Raw genomic sequence first — 23,228 nt, 5'->3', positions numbered from 1 at the left:
TCATTCTTCCAAGCAACTTGAAGGGGTACAAAAGTCCAGGATAAACAAAGAAGATCTCTTTTAAAAAGCATTTGCTATCTTAAAAATCTTTCATCTTCAATAGTTTAAATACAATTATAGACATAAAGTAATAATATAATATAATATACTTATAATTGAGTCCTGTATTAACTGTGAAGAATCATATTCTAAATAATTTTTATTTTCAAAATAAAATTTCTTTTTCTTTACTGAAATTCAAATAGCAGTTCTAATACAATATTTAGAATTCAAACTATTCTATGACAAATATGAATCAAATAAGTGTTAATACATTTTAAATATCAAACATTCCAATTATATTCACTTATTCCAGTAAACTATGTAATGTTTAAAATCCTAACATTTTTCTCAGTGTCATTAAAGCCTATATGTAAAATATATTTGGAAATCATTCAACCAGAGAATCTACAAATAGACTGAGTTGAGTATCTCTAATGAAATTATTGGGATATTTCTGTCATGACAATTGGACAAGATAAATGATCTTAATTTTTAAATTTTTATTCATGGTATAAGTCTGTAAAGTCCATAGAATGTTAATTTTTCCTGTGATTTGTTGATGCTTAAAATAATTTTCATGATAAGTCTAAAGAACTCCCAAGTGTTAAAACATGAAAACATTCTGAATCACTGTCTAATTAAATCTGCACTTGAACAATATGTGGATTTTATAGTAAATACTGTTCTTTAGAAACACTGACTCAATTCATTCCTTCATGAAATCACTTTTGAAATTAATCTACTCAAAAATACCAGCATAAAAACTTTTTTTTTTTAAGAAAAGAAAGGTTAATTTCTCCTTTTAGTCATTAAGGGGAAACTCATGCCACATAGTGTGTCTGCCACAGACAACTATAAAACAAGGAAAAAATGTTAAATGAGTATTTCTCAATGAAAGGCAAGAGGCAGCAGCAGCACATATTGTGGACAATACCAAAAGGAAAACTGAGATGAGCCCCACAATAACCTTAACGTTCTGCCTGAAGGTCCATTCCAAAATGGGACACAGGTAGAGAGCTGCTCAAAGCACAGTGGAGAGGGTTTTGGTAAATTGATGAAGTAGGAATTAAGGTTCTCAGAGGAGGTGACTGAAATCTGCAGAAATAAGAGAGGTGGAAACTACTCAAAGAGCAAGTTTGAAAATATGCATAAGCAAGACACAAACTAGGAGAACATTCTCTTAGCACACATACCTGATCAAAGATTCCAACAAGGTTATGTACACAACCAATTCAAATCAACAATAAAAAAGAAAATAACGCAATTAGAAATGGGCTGGGGCTTAACACAAAAGAATACATATTAGAGATTAATAATCATGAAGAAGAGGTCAACATTTACAGTCATCAGGGAAATGCAAATTAAAAACATAATGCAATTACACCACACAGTCATTAGATCAGTTACAATTAAAAACACTGACCACATTAATTTTCTGGCAGAGATACACAGCAAACTGAACTCTCAACATTTTTGTCCAATTCTGCAACCGCATGGACTGTGGCCCACCAGGCTTCTCTGTCCTGAATGCTCAACTTTTTGACCTATTTGGCCTTTCTTTCAATTTTTTCATATATTTCTAATGGCAATATAGAACGATATGAACACTCTGGAAATCCAATCATTTTTGTAAATGTAAACATAACTTGCTAACACAGAAATTCAAGAGAAAAACAATTAATCATCTAAAGTTTTATTCAGACTTCCCTTGTAGCTTAGTCTGTAAATAATCTGCCTGCAATGCGGGAGACCAGGGTTTGATTCCTGGGTTGGAAAGATTCCCTGGAAAAGGAGATGACAACCCACTCCAGTATTCTTGCCTGGAGATCCCATGGACAGAGAACTCTGGCAGGCTACAGTCCATGGGGTTGCAAAAGTCGAACATGACTTAGTGACTAAACCACCGCCACAAAGGTTTACTCATGATTATTCCACATGGAATAATCTACAAACATTTATAAAACTCTCAAATTGGAAAAACCATAACATCAATCAACCTAATAATATAGAAACAAATTGTGGTATACTGATACAATGGAAATAACACACAGCAATAAGAAGGAAGGGATAAGTGGTACATGGAGCAAGATTAGTGAACCTCAAAATTATGCTGAGTGAGATATGTTAGACTGATATTAGTATATTTCAATTTAATATAGGCAAAATTTATATAAGATGACAAATTAGCTGCAAAGTGTTGCCTGTAAGGGAAGAGGATTGACAAGATAATGTTCTACATATTATGTTAATGCCATGAGTTACACGACTGATGTAATGATCAAAACTGATACAGTGTGGCAGCATTATCTCTACCAACACATTTCAGTGACAGAAAACTATCCCATCTTAAGCATTTTACTTTGCGAGGAGATTTCAAAATGCTACCGGACCATTTATTTCCTTATCTCAGTGGGTCTCCCCCAGAAGAATATGTATATTCTCCAGAAGATACATACATACACACACACACATAGACAACAGTCTCCTCTTATCCACAAGGGATAAATTTTAAGACTCCCAGTAGATGCTTTGAAACTGTGCATAGTCCCAAACCCTAGGCATATATGTTTTATTCTATACATACATACCTAGGATATAGCTTGCAGTAAATGGCTTAGGGATGCTTTGCTGAAGGTGTCTATAGCTCAACTCTTTCTGGCACAACACTTCACTGTCAATCAGTATGTTTTCTGTTTGTGATTTCCACTCATAAATGTAATGTCTTTTCCATTTTAACTAAGCATTCATCATGCACTGTAGCTATAGCATATGCATTTTGAGATGTGACAGCAAAATAAACAATTTTTCTTCCTTCCTGAGAACTATCACCTTTCACACAAAGGGAGAACTTCACTGCTACTGTTTGGCATAAGTGAATTGCCAGCATCAGCACTCTTGAACTTTAGGGCAATATTAAGTAAACAAGTATTACTCGAACACAAGCACTGCAATATCATGGCAGTTGATCTAAAAGCCAAGGTGGCTACTAAGTGACTATTGGGTTGGTAGTGTATATAGACTGGATTGGATGGACAAAGGAATGATTCACATTCCTAGACAACAGGAGATTTCATCATGCTACCTAGAACAGTGCTCAATTTAAAACTTAGGAGCTGGTTGTTTTTGCAACTTTCTATTCAATATCTCTAGATCATGATTGACTATTAGTTACTGAAACCATGGAAACTGAAGCCACAAATAAGGGAGACTAGTTCATATTGTTATCTATCTTAATGCAAATATTTGACTATTTATATAGCTATACACATCTGTCTGAATATGCAAAATTTAACTATCACAAGAAGCTAAATTACACTAAAGATTACTTTCTTTAAATATTTATTAAAATGTATGCCATTATATATCAAGAGACTAAATATGATCAGTATTTCAAAATATTTATAGTATCATCTCCAACAATTCTTTGAGAAAGTGAAAAGTATAACTATTAATTAAACATTTATATATAAGTCTAAAGTTTGGTGACAGCAGTCAAATATATAACTCAATGACTACATCAATCTGGTCACTGGGTGGTAATTAGTTGGAAGTCAGTAGTTTTGAATTAAAACCCTAATTCTACAACTACCTGAGGGTATGACTCTGTCAGTCACATTTGCTCCTGATTCACCTGCAAGATATGGAAACTAAAAGGAGCAGAAATAAACTTTGAATTCAAACACCTTTTTTTTAGGTCTAGAATTATATCTGTTTTCAAAGTTATGACCAACCTATGTTGTCATATCTACATATCAGAATGGAAAAATATTAAAATCAAAAGTATACCTATAAAATTCAACCTGTTTTTTTTGGAAAAATATTTATAGCAGATTTATAGATGGAATATATCACAATATATTTTGTAATATAATCTTTACTTTTAAAACATTTGTGGTTTTTAATTCTACATTGAAGCAAATATATAAACTTTTATTCAAGTGTTTGATATATAACACTGTAATAGTTTCAGGTATATAACATAATGATGCAATATTTGTAGATATTGTGAAGTGATCAACACAATAAGTCTAGTTAGCATTTGCCACCATACATAGTTGCAAAAACTGTATGTGTATGTAATGAAGACTTTTACAATCTACTCTCCTAGTAACTTTCAAATATGCAATACAGTATTATTAACTATAGTTACCCTTCGAGGATCACAGTCTTGTCAAGGTGAAAGGGTTTGAATAACTCAATGAAGCTATGAGCCATGCCTTGCAAGTTCACCCAAGATGGACAGGTCATAGTGAAGAGTTGTAACAAAACATGGTCCACTGGAGTAGGAAATGGCAATGCACTCCAATATTCTTTACCTGAGAACCACATGAACAGTATGAAAAGGTAAAAAAGATATGCTATTGAAAGTTGAGCCCCCCAGGTTGGAAAGTGTCAAGTATGCTACTGGGGAAGACCAGAGGGCAACTACTAATAGCTCCAGAAAGAATGAAGCAAAAGCAGAAACACTTAGTTTGGATGTGTTGGTGGTAAAAGAAATGCCCACTGCTGTAAAGAACAACATTGAACATGAATCTAGAATGTTAGGTCAATAAATCAAAGTAAACTGGACATGGTAAAGTAGGAGATGGCAATACTGAACACTGACATTTTACTAACCAGTAGATGAAAAATGGACAGGAATGGGAAACTTCAATTTAGATGACCATTATATCTACTACAGTGGGTCAGAATCCCTTAGAAGAAACAAAGTAGCCCTCATAGTCAACAAGAGTTAAAAATGCAGTACTTGGGTGAAACCTCAAAAATGACAGAATGATCCCAGCTTGTTTCCAAGACAAACTGTTCAACATCACAGTAATCCAAAGGTATGCTCCAATCATTAATGTCGAAGAAGCAGACGTTGACCAGTTCTATGAGAAGAATTACAAAACTTCTAGTACTAACACCAAAAATAGATGTACGTTTCATCATAGCAGGTTGAAATTCAAAAGTAGGAAGTCAAGAGATACCTGAAATAGCGGACATGGTTGATCTTGGAGTACAAAATGAAGCCAGACAAAGGCTAACAGTTTTGTCAAGAGAACAAGTTAGTGGATATGTGAAGGAGAAAAGAGTTTGTCATGCTACAGTCCATGGGGTTGCAAAGAGTTGGACATGACAGTGACTGAACAATGACAAGGACAATAATGAAATATTCATTTTATAATTAGAAGTTAGTACCTTTCGGCAAATTTTTTTCTTATTCCACATGTATTTAAATCCCACATATAAGCACAATATTACATTTTAGCGAACTTGATCCACTTTGTCTACCAATGTTTCCGGTTAGAAATAGATTATTGAGTTCAATCACCTTATTTTTTCTTGATATTTTCTCCTCTACTCCAAGTAACTATTCTTGTCTCAAATGAGACTAAATTTTAGGAAAGTAATGAGAATGCTTTGTTTGAGGTGAAAAAATTATGTTAAAATGTAGTAAGAATGTTCACGAACTGACCCAGAAAACATTAATCACAAATGAACCCAAAAATGAAGTACCTAATGAAATAAAGTTTAAATCACAGTAACAAAAGTTTTAACATTTTTAAGACATGGTGAACTGGATCCTATATGATATATCTATTACCCAAGAGAGATATAACATCATATTAGTTCATTTAAATTAATGGAGAACATCTGAATTTATAACCTAGGGAAAAATTGACCACCTTGACAGGATCAACCTCATGATTTCATAGTAACTGGTTAAGATTAGTATTAAAATTTAACCTTTCATATTTATAATTAAAAGTAAATTACAGCCCTTAAATTTGATTAGCATAAAAAGTTTCACGACTGCAAATGTCTTTCAGCATTTTATAGAAAAATCCATTTCAGAAAACTGTCTGAAGGATAGAGAAATAATATTCCCCCTTTAGAAGTTCCTTAAAGGGGGGATATTATTACCTTAAACTTTATTTTTCTTAAATCTTCAGAAGTCACAATATACATTAATCTTCACAAAGAAGTCTATTTCAATAAGTTTCTACTAAGACATACAAGGGGTTCTTAGCAAGAATTCTTGAAAAGAAACTCAAGTGCAGTTAAAGACAGAATTTTAAGATAAATTATAATTAAATTTTAGAAACTAAATAAGAATAAAACTTAAGGATATGTATGTTACCATCGCATCAATATGAGCTTTATTATCTCTTGATGGGAATACAGAATTTATTTCAATTTTTGATCTTGATTCTCTCAGACTAGAAATAATTGATACAAATATAAAATATAACAGTCAAAAAATAGGCAATATTGCTGAAACATATTTTACTGAATTTAATTAGTTTATAGTAATTTAAGTGGCAAAAAACTCATGATCATTTGTAAGTATTAAAATGAAGCAGTTTTTCAAGAGTATTTCTTAACTGATTGAAACTAAATGTAAATAAATTCAAAAATACTAAAAATAACTCTGGTACTTATATTAGGGGAACCACTGACTGAAACTGCCTAACCTGGCCAGGCAAAATAGTAACCATTTGTGTGAGTTATCTTACAACAAGAGGTCCTGATAAGGAACCTGGAACTAACAAGCTACCACCAACTGGAAAGGTCAAAAGGATAGAATCAATGCCAGCCCATATGTCCAACCAGTCTCCCAGGATCCTTCTCACTGGAATCCGTCTTGGCTGAGTGATGTGTGTGTAACACAGCCAAGACCCTGATTCCAAATGATTGTCCAGAGGCAATCAAACTAACCCCATTCCCATAAAAACCAAGACTGTGAACCAGTGGCAGAGACATTCACCAGGCTTCCCTTTGGGAAATGATGAACATATTTCCTGCCATATCAATAAACAAGAAGTGTCACAGCCATCAGCAATTTCTGGCCTCCAAATGTGAGTGAAGTCTCCCAAAACTGTGATCCAGTGGATACTGCCACCCTTCAAGGTAACTGCTGAGGAGTTGGAGGAAGGCAGGAAGCAGCCATCTGCCACTCTTTAAGGTGAAGAAGGATTGGCACTAGATAGCTGAGGTGTATATGAAAGCAATGAATTCAGTGAGTCCAGAGGCTTGTATCTTCCCATACAGAGAATGATAAATTCCTTAACTTGATACCTAATTTTGATGTTCAAACTGCATGCTCCCTTTGTTGCAAACTTGTATATTGCCTGGCTTCCCCTCCTGCCTCCTTGGAGCAGTTTTCTCAGAGCTACTGAGATGGTTTCACCTGAGCTCAGACTCATAAACATCCTCACCAAATAAAATAACTCTACTTTCAGGTTGTGACTATAGTTTTTAGTTGGCACCTTACTATGCTGCTCTCGACCCAGGAGTCCATTCCCAATAAAGCCTCTTGCGTTCTCAGCATGTATGTCTCCTCAGACAATTCACTTTTTAGTATTAGATTAAGAGCCCACTCTTGGGCCCTGGAATGGGGTCCCCCTTCCTGAAACATTTATTCAATAATTTTCATGTAAAAATTAGTCTATATGGAGGTGGTTCAGATGGTAAATAACCTGCCTGCAATAGGGTCACAAACAATCAGACACAACTGAGCCATTAACACTTTCACTTTCTTTCAATGAAAGTCTTAAAATCCTGGATCTAGACATGACATAATGTATTCACAGGCTCACACATATAATATCAATTCTCAGATTATTAGCAGAAGTTACGAAGTATAGAAATAAAATAATGAATATTTTCTGATAAGAAGAAAATTGTTAGGCAATAAATGCTCAATTCCATCTCTAATAGATAGAAATTTATATTGAAAGTGACAGAAAGCAACAATTCAAATTCATTTGGTTGGTCAGTTATATTGCAGTTTCTTTAACCAATAACTTTATTTAAATAATTTTATTTATTTAACTAAATAAATTCAAGATACAAGTTATCAGATAAATATTTATCAAGTATAGTTTCAACTTCCTCATTGGAAGTATTGATGCTAAAGCTGAAACTCCAATACTTTGGCCACCTGATGCAAAGAACTGACTCATTGGAAAAGACCCTGAAGCTGGGAAAGATTGAAGGCAGGAGGAGAAGGGGACGACAGAGGATGAGATGGTTGGATGGCATCACCGACACGATAGACATGAGTTTGAGTAAGCTCCAGGAGTTGGTGATGGACAGGGAAGCCTGGCGTGCTGCAGTCCACAGGGTCACAAAAAGTAGACACGGCTGAACAACTGAACTGATAGTTTCAATTGCGACCAGGGCAAAGTCCCTTTCTTTTTTTCTCAGCTCTATTTCTGTAGTATTAACATCCAACAGGACTCTGACAGTTCCCTGAAGTATTTATACAATCTTTTCTAGATTCAAAGTCCCAGAACTGAGACCAATTGACCAGTCGGTTCTGACTGACCTGAAAGGCATCATGTTTTCATTCTTGAATTATGGCCAAGAGAATCTTAGGCACATATTGAATTATAATAAGTGGCTAAACTACTCAGGACCTGCGCGAAACACTAGGAGCATTCTGACCCAAATCCAGTATGTGCTAGATAAACTGAGTTCAATTTGGGCCAGGCAGGAGAGATGAACACAGACAGAAAAGATGCTAATGGATCCTGGAGAGGCTACAGGTATTTACTAATACTTGCCAATCCACAGGCATCTGGAAGAACATAAAAGTATATTAATGACAAAAAATTTTTAGTTACTGGAATTTTACATAATTTTACTCATGATACACAGGCAGCTAAAACAAAATTTCTAAAAATTCAGAAAAGTTAAAATTTCTGAAAGTTAAAACGTTTTTAACCATAACCTCTAATTTTTAAGTTGCTTGCTTTTTGGCAGCAGCCACATGATAAATAGTAGCTGAAAACTCAGTCATTTAAATTTCAGAATAAAGATACACTGCAACTTATAAAGTCTATTTGCACAAAAACATGCCACAGGCAAATGATTAAGTTAATGCACATAACAAAGCTATATACTTGACATGATATCACAAATTGGGAAGATTAGTCTGCTAACTTGCTTACATAACCACGCAATAAGAATGTCATGATATTTCACTTAAATAGATTAACTCCTTGACTATAGAAAAACATCTTTTAAAAATGTTAACTATCACTGATATTCAAGTTTTACTAGTAGTTGCTGAGAAAAAAATACGAGCATTGAATGCAGTATTGTTAATGCCTCACATAGCAGGAATAAAAAGCCAAGAATGCTCAGTTATATTTTGAAGCTGTTGAATATTAAAATAAGCAAATCAAACGCGATGCATGTTTGGATGGTAACTGAGGCTCTTCAGAATCATAATTTTACATTTGCAGTCAATTTATCTCTTTATCCATCTGAAGTAGATAAATTGAATATCACAGTTAATAGTAAGACAGTGGTTTTGTACAAAGCCAAGCATCTGTCTTTTCAGCAAATATATACATGTCATTTTGCCTTCCATAAGATCTCAGCATATTTTTTTTAAGTAGATAAACTCAGAAGAGAAAACAAATGTCAAATTGAGCAGAATATTTTCTCTCTCCGTTCCCTTACATGGAAGAGTAATTCCTATCATATAGCAAATCTAGAAGAGATGCACTTTGATACTACTGATAATTTGCATCTAAATAACTTAAGCATGGTAGCATTTTTTCCTTCAAGTGACAAAAAAATGCAATTGGCTACTTTCTTCAAAAATTTTGTGTACACTAAGCATTCAAAATTAAAAACATATAAGATTGAGATGTGAGAGTAAATATTCTGTTAAATGATTTTAATAAGAAAATATGAAAACTTTAGTCTTTTTTGTCCTTCTTCTTCTTCTTCTTCTTTTTTTGTTCCCCTGGCTGCATGGTTTGAAGGATCTTAGTTCCTGATTGACCAAGGATCAAACCCACATGCCCTGCAACAGCAATGCAGAGTCTTAACCACTGGACCATCAGGATGGTCCCCCAAATTTAGTGTCTTGTCCATATTATTGCTATGACTAATAAATGCTAGTTATCTTAAAACAAATAAGGATATGAATAATATTCATTAACACTTTCCATGCTGGTAAGTTAAGTAGCAATTAGGCATTCAACAAGAATGTTTTGGGCTTGCCTGGTGACTCAGACCATAAAGAATCTGCCTGCAGTGCAGGAGACCAGGATTCGATTCCTGAATGGGGAAGATCCCTGAAAAAGGGAATAGCTACCCACTCGAGTATTCTTGCCTGGAGAATTCCATGGACAGAGGAGCCTGGTGCAATCCAGTCCATAGGGTCACAAAGAATTGGACACAATTGAGCAACTAACATTTTCACATTTTCATTCATCCATTCAAGAATGTTCCAAATTTATTTATTTAAATTTATTCTGAGATAGCCTGAAGTTAAATTTTGGTAGTGACCCCACAAAACTTTGTCTCAGATGACAATGTGGTTAATCTTGGGAAAAAATAAATCTTTTATTCTTGCTAGGATTATTTCCCGTATTTTTAAAATAAGCATTAACTCAACATTTATTGTCTCTACTATTTACTGAGATAACAATTAGAACCAATAATATAAATGTCAGGGGAGTTTGCAATTTCCTCGGTTCTGGCTTGTTGAACAAAAATTTGAAGTGACAGACAGACCAGTGTTGCAGTCCTCAGACAGACCAGTGTTACAGCCCTGTGTAATTTCCTCAGAGGGACCAGTGGTACAGTCCTGGGTTACAGCTTAATTTTATTTAGAAAGTAAAGGAAAATACATCCTTGATGCATGAGGGTGGGCTAACACAAAAGACACAAAGAGAAGAGATGCCCCGGGACCAATTTTGGCTCCTCTTTTTAGATTTTTTTTTTTTTTTTCCTTTTCCCCCTGAATTTGCCCTATGTAAATTGGGCTAGCCAGGAGGACTGTTTGTTTTACCTGAGGTTCTCACTCTGGCCCTTGGACTTTCCTTTGTTTTATTTTCAGGGGCTTTCCCCTTCTTTGTCTCTTAACCACCACCATTTTGGACTCTTTTTTCCTATTCAAACTACCTACCATTCTCACCTCAAGAGATGGGAGGCCCAGTTCTTTGGGAATAGGAGCGTTGAGTTCTCTCTGGATACTTCCTGAAGTGGGACAGTGAGGGCCACTGGGCCTCCCCGTCTTGCTAGTCTCAAGCCTCAGAGTCCTTATAGCAGTGTCCATCTAAGGATAAGTGATATTTTCTGTGTTCAGCTGTAGTTTTATATATTCCTGTTGAACTGGCACTGCATGCTGTAGCTTGTTGACCTGGGCAGAGACAAAACCAGCTAGACAATTGATACTATATGGGGCAATCATAAGCAGCATCAATATGGTGATTAAAGGGACTAGTAGGGGCATTAGCCAACTCCAAATTTCCCATCGCCAGAAGGATCCCCTAAAGAAAGATGGTAGCCACCCTGAGAACTCTCCAGCTCCTTCTTTTAGATCCTGTAGGGTCTGAATGCTTTTGTTGAGGACTGCAACTTTCTTTAACTTAGACTTTCTTAATTTACCCAGAAACAACACATCTCATTCTAGATGGCTCAAGTCTCTCCTTGTTCAGGTATCAGGAGATCTATCTCCTGTCTCTTTTGGAGTACAACTCATGCCAAGCTGTTGTTGACTGTTTAGAGCTATCCTGAGAAATCTATCCCCAGAAACTTAATTGTGTTCATTAGGATGGTACTCATTTGTAGTTCTGAATAGGTATCTGAGATCTCCCAGGGGCTCACAGGTGTATTAAGAGTCCTTTTCTGTTTGCCTCCATGGCTTGACTCATGAGTAGTGAAACCAGGAGTCATGCCCTGGTACATTTACTGCTGTGGTGGTAGAAAGTATTACAGGGTAGGGGCTCTTCCATGTGGGCTGAAGTTGAATCTTTGGGGACCCATCTTTCCAGACTTTAATTAGGACTTGAGTCCCTGGAGCTTATAATGATGACTCTTTAGGATCTTTTGGGTCCTGATTGACACCCCACAAGTGTATATCCTGTTGGAATTGCCCAGTGACCATGGTATGACTGGAGGGTCTGAGCCTCTGGATCTAGGAAGAGGTCACTGACATAAAAAAAAGGTCTCCCACACAGCATCTCATAAGGACTAAGACCAACCTATTCCTTAGGGGCAACACAGCAATATGGGTGTGGAGGAGACCTATTGGTAAAGCCTCCTTTCATCCCAGGGAGTCTCCTGTGTTATCCTTTTTTTTTTTTTTTTTTTTTTTTTTAATTGCTAATTTTAAGAATTGGTTGGCTCTTTCTACTTTTCCTGAAGACTTAGGTCTCCAGGGACAATGGGGATAATAAGCAATGCCCAATGCTTTAGAGACCTCTTTGGTGACCGTAGAAGTAAATGATGTTCCATTGTCACTTTGTAATGACCTGGGCAGATCAAATCTCAGAATGATTTAATGGAGCAGTTTTTTAACCACCTCCTCCTGGTCCAGCTGCTGTCTTCAACCTTCTTGGGGGTTGTTTAATTGGCAAGTTGGACAAAAGGAGACCACTTGCCTTATAATCATTTGGAGGCCTGCTCCATTGAAGGATCTTTCTAGTAATCTTTGAAGGGGCTTTTCCCCTAAATGAATGGTGGCATATAAGAAGTTAACCAACTTCCATTGGAGGTTCCCAGGCAGAAAAAGGAGTCCTTCCTTGTGTAACTACACCATATGATCTTGAAAGCCCTCACTCTTAACTTTACGAGTTTCACCTTCAGTATATGAAGGAGTTTCTGGCAAATTAGTCTGTGGAACTAAGGTGACCACCCCTATGAGGTCATGGTCCTGTAATGCTGCTCTCTTAGCTGCCTGATCAGCTGCTTGGCCCCTTTGTGCCATGTCTGTGCCCCCTTTTTGGTGTCCATTACAGTGGGAGACTGAAACATCAGTGGGCAGATGAAATGCCTCCAAAAGCCCAAGGATTTGATCACCATATTTGATTGGGGACCCTGAAGTGGTCAAGTGGCCTCTTTCTTTCCAAACAGCAGCATGCACATGTAACACCAGAAATGCATACTTGGAGTCAGTGAAAATGACTACTCTTTTTCCTCTTCCCAGCTCTAAAGCTTGAGTCAGGGCTATGAGCTCAGCTAAATGGGCTGAAGTGCCTTGTGGCAAAGGTTTAGCCTCTATGGTCTCAAAATTGGAGACTACTACATATCTGGCTCTTCTTTTTCCATCCAAGGCAAAGCTTCTTTCACCAGTGTACCAGATTTCCTCAGGGTTGGTCAGAGGGTCTTCTGACAATCCATCTTGGGGTTTTGCCCAGTGGTCCAAGGTTTCTAGGCAAGAGTGAAAGGGGAGAGAGCCCTCAGGGGTAGGCAGGAGGGTGGCTGGGTTAAGAACCTCACAAGGGGATATAATCAGGCCTGGATTATCCATCAGCACTACAGGATATCTGAGGATTCTTTGATCAGTTCAGTTCAGTTCAGTTCAGTTGCTCAGCCGTGTCCGACTCTTTGTGACCCCATGAACCACAGCATGCGAGGCCTCCCTGTCCATCACCAACTCCTGGAGTCCACCCAAACCCATGTCCATCAAGTCTGTGATGCCATCCAACCATCTCATCCTCTGTTGTCCCCTTCTCCTCCTGCCCTCAATCTTTTCCAGCATCAGGGTCTTTTCAAATGAGTTAGCTCTTCATATCAGGTGGCCAAAGTATTGGAGTTTCAGCTTCAGCATCAGTCCTTCCAATGAACACCCAGGACTGATCTCCTTTAGGATGGACTGGTTGGATCTCCCTGAAGTCTAAGGGAGTCTTCTCCAACACTACAGTTCAAAAGCATCAATTCTTTGGCACTCAGCTTTCTTTATAGTCCAACTCTCACATTCATACATGACCACTGGAAAAACCATAGCCTTGACGAGATGGACCTTTGTTGACAAAGTAATATCTCTGCTTTTTAGTATGCTGTCTAGTTTGTTCATAACTTTCATGATCTTAGTTTTCTGAATGTTGAGCTTTAAGCCAACTTTTCCAATCTCCTCTTTCACTTTCATCAAGAGGCTTTTTAGCTCTTCAGTTCCTGTCATAAGGGTGGTGTCATCTGCATATCTGAGGTTATTGATATTTCTCCCAGAAATCTTGATTCCAGCTTGTGCTTCCTCCAGCCCAGTGTTTCTGGCTTCTCCGATTCAGGAGCTGTTTCACTTGGTGGCTGATAAAGATAGTTTGCCCTCAAGAGAAGAATTTTAAAGCATCTTCTATCAGGACTTCAATAACTGCAAGATTTCAAAGGCAGGGAAAGATCTCTTCCCAATAAGGGAGTAGGACACTCAGAGACTACCAGAAAGTTGCGGGGGGTGGGGGGGGGGCGTGGTGTGGATATTTGTCCATCACAGTAACAAAGAAATGCTCAGTGAATCATCTTTTTGCAGTTGCTTTTCCTGTCTCATCCAAAATGGTACAGGTTTGGGAGGAGAAGGCTCTGGAGTAGGAGGTCAGGACAGAGTAGGTAGACCCGGTGCTGACCAAGAAATTCTTGGACCTACCTGCCACATCCAGTTGCACCCTTGGCTCTAGCCCCATAATAGTTATCTGTGACAGGTGGGCTGTCTGGAACGGGCTGTTTCAGTCCTGTTGAACCACAGTGAGGGAAGGCTTGGCACTTAACCTTGGGGCTCTTGGGTCCCGAGGGCAGAGTGCCGCCCAATGTCCCAATAGATGGCATCTAGAGCAAGCTGTTTTGGGAGACTTGTCATGGTTTGGACCCTCTTTGGCCCAATGTCCTGCCTGTCTACAGATTAAATATTTGCCTCATGCCTTGTCCTTCAAGGACTTGGGGTTTGCCATAGGGTTTCCCTGGAGGGCAGAAAGCATCTGGGCATGTCTTATCCCTTTCCTTTTCTCCCTTTCCCAGGCCTTGGCCTCCCTCTCCTGTTCTCTGTAATAAAAGGTATTGGTGGCTGTCAGGACCATCTCATCTAAAGAGGCAGCAGGGTCCTGCTGCTGTAGCTGTTGTAAGTTCATCCTGATGTCTGATGCAAATTGGGACAGGAATTTGTCCTTTAAAAATCACCTGTCCCTCGTAAGAGTATAAGTTCAGACTGCTAAACTTTTGGAGGCCTCTTATAGCCTTTCGAGAAAGGCAACGGGGCTCTCATTGGACTCCTGTGTTATTGCTGAGATCGGACATAGCAGATTATTTTTTTCTGGGCTGCTTTCTGTCCTGCCTTCACACAGATCAGAAAATGATCTTTCCCAGATGTGCTCAGGGTCATTAGGATCTGAGAGGGGACCAGAGTTTCACCTACTGGGTATTTATCACTTGATATGTGAAGCCCCATAGCATACCTTTGGGCTTGCTTTAAGATCCTAGCAGGCTCAGGGAAAGGACTGAGATGGATATTGACTGATATATGGGATTTTTGTAAAAGGATGAGAAAGAAATACAACTGCTTCTTAAACAATGTGAAAGTTAGGGCCCTTAATCCCATGGAGTTGAAAATCTGAGCCTTTTCTTTTTTCCCTTGCCCACACTGTGTGACATGAAAGATCTTAGTTTTTCAACCAAGTACTGAACTTGTTCACCCCTGCAAATGAAGGACAGTGTCTTAACCACTGGAGTGCCAGAGAAGTCCCTGAGTCTAACTTTTGACTCCCAAACCTTAACCATTAATAGACTACTACTGACTGGAAGTCTTACCATTAGTATAGAGAAAATTAACATATGTATTCCATACTATATTCTCACAAAAAATCTAGAAAGAAGAAAATATTATTGAGAAAATTATAAGAAAAATGTATTTATAGTACTGTACCATATTTAACAATAATGCAAGTTTACACCATCTGTTTAGGATAGTTTATTAATATTTATATCAGTATTGTCTTATATAATACAAAACACCATAATTCTGGGCATAAACAATAAGATAATGTGGGAAATGAAATTCATGGGACTTTCCTGATGGTCCAGTGACTAAGACTCTGCCTTTCCATTGCAGGGGGCCCAGGTTTGATTCTGGTTAGAGAACTAGATTCCACATGCCAAACTAAAAATCCCACATGCTGTAATTAAGACCTGGCATTGCCAAATAAATAAACAAATATTTAAAAAAGAAATTTAGGCTTGTTTACATGTCTAATCTATGCATTGACAACAGGGAAGAAGAAATACAATTGCTTTATGGTACCTAGTGTAATCCAATGATTGCTTCATGATAGCCTTGCCTATACATTAATAAATAAACTATTATAAAAATATTTATGAGAACTTCCCTGGTGGTCCAGTGGCTAAGAACCTATGCTCCCAAAGCAGGGGCTTGGACTTGAGCCCTGGTCAGGAAACTAGATCCCAAATGCTACAACTAAGATCCTGTACAGTCAAATAAATATTTTAAAAAATGTTTGTGGCATACAGTATTAACATCATATTCATAATGTAATACTGGAAACTGTTATCTTTTTTAAAACCACTTATCTGTGATGATAGACTGATATGCAATTTCTCCAATTATGAGACATGTACTGTATACTATTGTAATTCTTTGAAAAGTAACAAAACAATAAGAAAACACATTATTAATTTTATATTGAATATCAATCACTGTATGCCTATATAAAAACAGACTAGTATCTACATATATTTTATGCATGCATGACATCTTTAATTTTTTTAAATTTTGCAAATATGTCTAGAATACATGGTTCACTTGCAAGTTTTATTTTCCAAATTGTTGGAAACTCAAAAGAATGTTTCAGTGTATTTATTGAAAAAAACACCTATAAATGGACTCATACAATTCAGATTGTCTAGTTCTAGGGTTAATTGGACATTAGGATGCAGTTGTGACATTTCAACATGAACAAGTACACAGAGGTCTGGCTATATCAGGTTTTGTTTCGATTATAAATTCACAAACATTTTTCTAAAAATCTTGCCAACAAGTGGGTGTCAAAATACCAGAATTTTCCCTGGAGAAAGAAATGGTGACCTGCTCCAGTGTTTTTGCCTGGAAAATCCCAAGGACAGAGGAACCTGGTGGGCTACAGTCCACAGGGTCACAAAGAGTTGGACACGACTTAGTGACTACACAACAAGAATTTAGTCCATATACAGAAGATTACAGAATATCTCACTGGGGTCTGGGGCTGCATCTCATAATATATATATATGTATATATAAATGTCTACAGTGAAACATACATGTGTACATTAATTGGGTACATAGAGTCAATATGAGTATCACAACAGGTCAGGATCAGTTTTGCTACCTGATGAATTACAAAAAATAAATTGTTCTGGAAGTTTTTTTTTTTTTTTTTTTGAAATGGTAAATAAGGGACTGTACACCTGTAATTCTTCAGTTCATAACAGGTAAATTGGAGAGTGTAGCAGAGGTTAGAGATTATAAAACTCATACACATTAGAGCAAAGATTTGAAAATGAGTGAGAGTAACACTCAGATCCACTTTCCCTGATAAAATACACGAGTCATACATGAAGGACTACCTGAAAACTGAAAGATATTTATGGGAACAATTCCAACCAAACATGATGAAAACTTGAAACATGATAGAGAAGACAGGTTCAAAGAAATAAGAAGAGCTGAATTTCTTAATCAGACATGTGAAGAACAATTCACACTTGCCCTAAGAAAGCACTTAGTATTTGAACAGGAAAAATATTTGGATATTTTAACTTAAAGGACTATATCATAAAATAAAAGGATACATCCTAATTATGTGTGTGATGTGTGTGTGTGTAGAGTGTATGCATGTTTCTGTGTACACATGCATATATATGCATGTGATATGTCTATGATGGTGGTGGTATAGTCACTAAGTTGTATCCGACTCCTGCAACCCCCTGGACTTTAGCCTGTCAGGCTCGTCTGTCTATGGGATTTTCCAGGCAAGAATACTGGAGTGGGTTATCATTTCTTTCCAGTGGACCTTCCTAACCCAGGGATCAAACCAGGGTCACATGTATTATAGGTGGAGTCTTCACCAATTGAGTTTTGAGGAAAGCCCCGCAATACTTCTATAAATTCCATGATCTTTTTAGGGCTAGAGTTATACATTTTCCTCCCACCACCATGATTATCTTATTTCAGTTGAAATATTTTAACTTATGATTAGAGGAACGTATAGTGAGGGTCAAAATACAAGTGATTTTTTTTAAATTACAAAATAAGATTAAAATCCAAAACAATCAATTATTTTAATACCTTATTTTGAAAGGAACATCATCTTTCATTTGTATCACCCAACTGATATACTTTATTGATTACCCTCATACATATTTCATATATCTGAAATGACTATCAATAAAAACAAATTTAGTCCAGATATACAGAGCGAGATTGAATCAAATATGTTGGCTATCCTAAAGCTGCCCAGATTGCATCCTGCCCATTAGGACTCAAGCGGAAGTCTGAAATCCAGTCTGCTTTTTCCTTCTTCAAGCTGCACACCTTGATATGGCCTACATTTGTCTAGAGTAAGAGTTCACCTCTGTAAATTGTTTTCTGCACAGTGACTTAATTTTTGTAGTCATCATTGGGATGAGGAAGATTAAGTTTTCTTCCCAGAGAAGGTTCTTTTTTTTTTTTTTTTTTTAATATTATTTTATTAGTTGGAGGCCAATCACTTCACAACATTTCAGTGGGTTTTGTCATACTTTGACATGAATCAGCCATATAGTTACACGTATTCCCCATCCCGATCCCCCCTCCCACCTCCCTCTCCACCCGACTCCTCAGGGTCCTCCCAGTGCACCAGGCCCGAGCACTTGACTTATGCATCCCACCTGGGCTGGTGGTCTGTTTCACCATAGATAATATACATGCTGTTCTTTCAAAACATCCCACCCTCACGTTCTCCCCCAGAGTTCAAAAGTCTGTTCTGTACTTCTGTGTCTCTTTTTTTGTTTTGCATATAGGGTTATCGCTACCATCTATCTAAATTCCGTATATATGTGCTAGTATACTGTAATGTTCTTTATCTTTCTGGCTTACTTCACTCTGTATAATGGGCTCCAGTTTCATCCATCTCATTAGAACTGATTCAAATGAATTCTTTTTAACGGCTGAGTAATATTCCATGGTGTATATGTACCACAGCTTCCTTATCCATTCATCTGCTGATGGGCATCTGGGTTGCTTCCATGTCCTGGCTATTATAAACAGTGCTGCGGTGAACATTGGGGTGCACGTGTCTCTTTCAGATCTGGATTCCTCAGTGTGTATGCCCAGAAGTGGGATTGCTGGGTCATATGGCAGTTCTATTTCCAGTTTTTTAAGAAATCTCCACACTGTTCTCCATAGTGGCTGTACTAGTTTGCATTCCCACCAACAGTGTAAGAGGGTTCCCTTTTCTCCACACCCTCTCCAGCATTTATTGCTTGTAAACTTTTGGATAGCAGCCATCCTGACTGGCGTGTAATGGTACCTCATTGTGGTTTTGATTTGCATTTCTCTGATGATGAGTGACGTTGAGCATCTTTTCATGTGTTTGTGAGCCATCTGTATGTCTTCTTTGGAGAAATGTCTGTTTAGTTCTTTGGCCCATTTTTTGATTGGGTCGTTTATTTTTCTGGAATTGAGCTTAAAGGAGGCAAGGATATACAATGGAAAAAAGACAATCTCTTTAACAAGTGGTGCTGGGAAAACTGGTCAACCACTTGTAAAAGAATGAAACTAGAACACTTCCTAACACCATACACAAAAATAAACTCAAAATGGATTAAAGATCTAAATGTAAGACCAGAAACTATAAAACTCCTAGAGGAGAACATAGGCAAAACACTCTCCGACATAAATCACAGCAAGATCTTCTATGACCCACCTCCCAGAATATTGGAAATAAAAGGAAAAATAAACAAATGGGACCTAATGAAAATTAAAAACTTTTGCACAACAAAGGAAACTATAAGTAAGGTGAAAAGACAGCCCTCTGATTGGGAGAAAATAATAACAAATGAGGAAACAGACAAAGGATTAATCCCAGAGAAGGTTCTTTAATGAATTATCAAAAGCAACTCTGTGCCAATAGCCAGAGTCAGCCTTCTGCTAAACCACCTTTCACTTGCTTATCATCTTAACAGGTTTAACTATAGCAGGAACTCTCCTTTCTCCTTTGTCTTCCACTTGACTGATTTCATGTAGTAAACCCTGCGTGGGCATTGGTTCTTGAGGTTCCAGAACACAAACATCTCTGGCTCTGCCACATGATAGCCATTATAGCCTAAGTGTTGCCTCAGGCAAGATACACATTTACTGAAGAGAGGGAGTTAGGTTCTGTTCCAACAAGTCATCAAAAGAACTGCTGTGACTACAGACTTAAGTCAGAAAATTGCCAAATCCTTATGGAGAGAAGCATATTTAAGCATTTACAAACTGAATTACATTCTGAAAATGACTAAATCTAAAACTCAATTTGTAAACACAGAGAGAGAATTTAATAATGTAAAAGCTCATTATATGGGCCATTATTGTATACATTTTCCTGTAATACGGTCTAATTTCTAGCTTGGGTTTGAAGTACATTATTTGTAATATATGTATTCAGAAAAAATTCAGACCACAAGGAGTTAAATTGAAGTGTTAATATAAAGAAAATTTTCATATCATTTAAATACAAAAGAAAATATAAATTAACCTATATGAAATCAATAATATTTACCATTCTGACCCCTCCAAGTGGGTATTTTATGGAGTTCAACTGAATTTTAATAGTTCATGACAACAAAATTATTTCCTGTGTTCTTGGGAGAATGCATGTCTTTATTTTTTATATCAGAAGTTAGAATCCAGACACTAAGTGTACCTACATGCACACATAAAATTGACTCTTTTTCATCATGGAAATAGACTGCACTTTGATTATTGACATTCTGGCATACTTAATTTTGTTTTCAAGAGCTTCAGTCTCCAGAGGTGGAGTTTATAGCCTAAGCTAAGTCAGTAAACAGTGGCCATGGTGATTGGTTGGCTCAGAGAGAGTCATGTGATATAGATGGTCTAAACAGAGGGGATTAGGGAATTTTAGGGAAATGTTATGAATATTCATTTAGAACCATATGGAACATGTAGAGTAGATAGCATAGACTGAGATCATGAGGGAAGCCCACCTTAAAATATAACCTTCACCAATGAAATCAAAGCTGACAGGTTGTAAAATCACTTAAGCCCTTGGATCAATCCTTTCCTGAAGCCTAAAGAGGAATTCTAGACTTTCAGATTCATATGTAATTAAACTTATAAATTTAGATAAGTCAGATTCCTATGTCAATAAACTTACTTTGTTTATGCTAATTTGAGTTGTATTTTCTGTTAATTTCACTCTTAACACGTATGTGAAGGTACTCATAATTATAGATAGGAATGTGTTCATAGATAATCATTAAAAACATCACACATAAAGATTGCATATTATTCAAATTTTTGGTAAATTAATCATATTCTATTATTTTAAAAGTGTTTATATTCAAAATCATATATAAATATGTATATGAATTTATTTCTTCTTCCAGAGAATATGCTCAACAATATTTAAAAATTTTAATACAACTAGTGGTGATGAGTGCTAGTAATTGAAGAGAAGAGAACTACATCGACCTTACACAGTTCAAAGCCTCACAGCTCCTCAGTTACCTTGAAGAGGAAACCTTCTTCATTCTTAATGAGGCAAAAGTCACGTCAGCCATTAATTATATTCCAAGACAGAAGTGCCTCCGCTACCATCTTCCCTATTCTTTATATATGAATCTCAATGTCCAAACAAACAGAACAACTCATTATATTTGAAAAGCTTTCAGAGGAGCTAGGGGTCAGAGATAAAAGCGTTTGAAGTGAGAAATAGATATAATCATTAAAGAAGGAAAGCCTAATAGCGTGATTCAGTTTGGTCTATGAAGAAAAAAATACAAACAGTGACAGAAGCTATTGGAGAGGTACTGAATATAATCTCTATGATGGCATTTATAATCTCAAGATTTTGAGAGGGAGAGTTTTATGTGTGAAATATATGAGCAGGAAAGAAAAACAAAAGAGAGAAAGTGAGCAAGAGAGAGACACATTAGAGTGTTTTGCTGTCGATGAAACAATTTAAAAAATATCACCTAATTTTGGTCTTGTAACAAACCCACACAGGGTGAAGGGCAATTATTATCACCCTCATTTTAGAAATGATGAAAGGGAGGCTGATGTCCTGTGTGGCTAAATGACTTTAGTACAGCTAAATAGCTAGTAAATGGTGGGCTTTAGATTATATTTCAGATCTTCTGACTGTAACTCCTCAGAAGTTTTATACCAATTTCACACTATAATATGCCACTTATAAACCACAAATAAGTATTCAGTCTAAGTAGATGCTAATATAATTTCAAACAGAAAAGCTTTGAATATTTGGTCACATCCTACTCTAAGATATTCCAGCTATATTGCTTGGCTCTGATATATCTATTTACTTTATTTCAGAAAACATTTTCTCAATAAATTTATCAAATTTATTATTATTGGAAATAAAATAAATTATAATTTGACTAAAATCATCTTTTGAAAATTCTTATAAAAGACTTAAGAATTCCTATAGTTGTTTCTGTGTGAATCGTTAGAACTTCTCTAAATCCTCTGGTACCCCCTTCAATTCCTACATGAAAGGAGAAAAGCCAAAAAGCTATTTTCCCCATATACTCTAGAAAAAGCAGTGGCCATTTGATCCATTTGTGCGTCACAAAATATAAATGGAAAAACCTGATTGGTGGAAAGTTTGATTCTGGAAATATATGATTCTGGAAAGTTTGGCTTTCCCCAGTAAAGAGTCACTACATTGGTGCATCTTTTCTCTTCTTGCTTTACGTTTGGGCACAACATCTGCAAAGGCAGCATTCATCAATTGTGAAATATCCAGATAATGCTTTTTTTCTTTTTTTTCTGGTCCCTGAAACCCCTAAAACAACTTAAATCTTGTTATGTATGCTTTATGTCACAACTTAGAACAGACAATGTCAACAGCATCCTTAGGTAATATATGCATATGCATTGTACACATTTACCTGAGGGCAGGTGGGAACCCATTAATCAAGGAATAAATGTGTATCTACCATGCTAATATCCTTCAAGGGCAGGGCATTTTTGTTGGGTTAAATATCTTGGTGATGCAGACTTACTTTTCAGTCTTATACATTCCTAACTTGAATATTTGCTGCAAAAGCAACTTGCTTTCCCCATTGTCATCACCTTTCCCTTGTTTCCGCCCTTCCATCTAGCAACATCGCTTTCTCATTACCCTATCCTCTGTAACACTGTCTGTTGAAGTCTAGGTATAATCCTTCAACCTTAACTGAAACAGTATCTCTTAT

The sequence above is a fragment of the Muntiacus reevesi genome, chromosome 2 (genome assembly GCF_963930625.1).
Source record: "Muntiacus reevesi chromosome 2, mMunRee1.1, whole genome shotgun sequence".
In the NCBI taxonomy this organism is placed as follows: Eukaryota; Metazoa; Chordata; class Mammalia; order Artiodactyla; family Cervidae; genus Muntiacus; species Muntiacus reevesi.
Note: the sequence above shows the minus strand (reverse complement) of the source record.